Consider the following 3,257-nt stretch of genomic DNA (forward strand, 5'->3'; position numbering starts at 1 on the left):
AATAGTGGTCATATATACCAAAATGGATCTCACTCTATTTTCTCACCGATGGTTTGACCGATTTCCACAAACTAAGATTCAAATGAAAGGTCTTCCGGTCCCATACGGAATTCCTGAAATTCATCCGGATCCGATTTCCGGTTCCGGAATTATAGGGTAAAGTGTGTTCAATGTTGTACACCGTCACTTAAAATATTTTCGGATGCAACAAACATTTAAATCGTAATTTAGAATGCTTACTAGAAGAATTTGTGTGTCTTGTTAGTTGGTGGCCATACGAACCGACTTTGATTATACCGGTTCTCGAGTGCCGGTGGCAGAAGTGCATATAATAGTGATCCCATTTCGTTTTCTTAAGGATGACTTACGGAATCAAAGCACTTTTTTCTTCTGTATAGTATGCATAAATAATCTCTTGGTTTCTTTCAAAAATCGAAGAGAAAAATTTTGAATAGAATACCACAATATTATATGTACATGAGAAAGGCATTATTACACCACTAGGTGGATTAAAACAGGTTTTCTTTTATATGTCCGCAGCATATTGAAAGTCTGAAAAATAACCGGTATACATGCAAAATAATCAATCCCGTTTGCATATCATTTTATGAAGTTTAAAATCTATCATTTGAGACATTAGTGCAAACATTAGAAATAAACAATTAAAACAAACAAATATCTCCTACATTGAAGAATTATCGGACTTGGCCCTTGAATCCTGATGGAACCTGCCCCACAGGTGATGAACAAATTTCAAATGCTCTTAGAAGTCGATAACACAATTTCGCTTAAAAGGTAAGTGTACGAATGTTAGAAGATATATACACTTATGAGATAAAAAAATTCTTTAGAATCTACAAAACTCTTGTTATATGGTAAACTTTTTCCCAAAATTTTTGATAGAACCTTCCTGCCATTGTGTTCATATTCCGATTATATCCGGCACGAGTATGTCATGCAATCTTTTGCACTTATGAGGTAAGGTTACTGGAAGAGTAAAGCGGGAACTCAATTTAAAAATATCAACAACATTTTAAACGATCGCTAGTGATCGGACTTGCCCTGTGATCAAACCTGCTCCACTCTCCTCTACATGCAGAAAAACCCCGGTTGCCTAAACAACAAAACAATTAGTGTTTTGAATAAATTACATTCATTCATTACTATCCTAGAAGTAACTCTCTGTCATTTTAGAGACCGCATCATACTAAGTAGAGTGTGAATACTGCCATTGTTGAAATTCGAATTCACAATTATCTTTCTCCCGTTACCATTTGGGAGTGCGCAGTAGTATATACAGCACAGTATACTTCGGAGCAGGAAGAATTTCCTATGTCCATAAAAGGCTTTTTTAAAACTTTTTGCTGCTCCAAGTAACGGACCAACTACTGCGCTAGCCGTTGATCGTGGGTTATTTAAGTAATAAATTAATGCATACCATAGGTAAATAAATTAAATTAAAAGCTAATGTATAGTCCAGTATACATAAAAGTAACTCCACAGCTGACAAAAATAATATTATTGACCCATGAATATGAACTACAATTTAAACCTTATATTATTTAGACTATCATTACGGCTCATTAAAATATTAGTGTCTTAGTATTTTAAATAGCTTTAATTTGAACCCTTGAATTTTTACAAAGATGATACTGTGAATAAATAAATTCAAATCATATAAACAATGTAAAATTCATACACTATTCCAATTCACACGTTTTCTTCTTAATGCAAGATCGTAAGCCACGTAAGCCACTTTTATTGCCTACCAAACATTACGATCCTGATCACCATCCTGGCCCGGTCAACGCAAACAAAACAATCCGTTGGGCATGTCGTCAATTTTGTTTACACAATTTGCCTTTTGTCACGCGGGTGTCTTCTTTTGTGCCACGAGCCAGGAGGGCCAGCTTGACGGCAACTTCTGTCTGCTGTACTGTCACTTCCACCCGCACTTCCACGTTAGTCACAGCTCAAAAGACGGTTGACACAGCTTCATTCTTTTTATTCTGAGTGTTTTTTTTTATTCCCTTATTTTTGCTTACCGTTCTCAGGTATGATCTACTGCTCGTTGAGGGGTGAATTATTATTATTTCTTTTTAGGCTACCATGCCAAATGTTGCATCTTCTAATGTCTTCCTGGCCGAAGCAGCTGAACAGCATGGTTCGTTGATTGAAAAACTTGACGCTTTGGAAGCGAAGTTGAGGGAAAAAATCGTAGAGGATTCATTTCTATTGTTACTAGATATAATAAATCGGTGGATTCGTTTTCTTGGTGATTTGAACAAACCCAAAAAAGACAGCACGTGCCAGCTACAATATTTTGGAAGGTTTGCGCTAATTTCGTGATGGAAGTGTAGTAAAAGAGAGTTGACGGATTTTTTTTTCAATATAGACTGAGAAAAAACAGTGGTTATTTGTTTTGCTCGATAATGTTTTCAATGTAATCAAAAAGATTTTTTCTTTCTTTTTTTTCCAGTCTCCGTTGTATTACTTTAATTTAAACTGGATTGACAAAATAATTAGTAATTTTTATTCCAACTGTTTCAGAATGACATGGTTTCAAAATGATATTTTGCGATCATGTCGCAGTCGAGCGCACATCGAAATTCTTACATACAAGTAGGGTCATCAAAGTGTAAAATTCGAAGACTGATTTCGCTTTAAGCTTGCAGGATTTGCTTCGGTGCAATTGGTAGTATTGTGATACTTAGGAAGTTTCACTATTATTTCACTATTATTTTTTATTTTCGATTTCAATTACTCTCAAAACGTTTGCTAACGTCTGCTACTACTACAGATTATAAAATCAAACAGCCATAAGCAATTCCCTATATTACGAAATAGAGTTAACATAAATTTACTCGTATCCAAATCTAGTGCAGACAAAATTGGGTCAGGAACAGAAACTTGGTTGTCAGAAACATGATGTTATCATAGAACCAAAAATATTCAACACCCTGAACTCCAGGCGATTAGTCAAAGAATGCGAATGGCCAGCATGCCGATGAAAGTGGAATTCAATTTACATATCATAAAATTTCATGGAGTATGAACTCAGTCTGGCCATTCCAAGATCGATGCTTTTTCATTTGGATGATTTTACCGTAAATACCGACTCGGATACAGTCGTAATGGTTTCATTAAAAATACCTGGAAACAGCCATTCTAAGTTAACCTTCAACTCTTCCGCTAAGGGAATCTTCTTTAAAAACTGCAAAAGAAAAGTTACGCAATCACTGTGAAAACCGACTTTT

Source organism: Malaya genurostris, chromosome 2, assembly GCF_030247185.1.
Source record: "Malaya genurostris strain Urasoe2022 chromosome 2, Malgen_1.1, whole genome shotgun sequence".
NCBI classification, from domain to species: domain Eukaryota; kingdom Metazoa; phylum Arthropoda; class Insecta; order Diptera; family Culicidae; genus Malaya; species Malaya genurostris.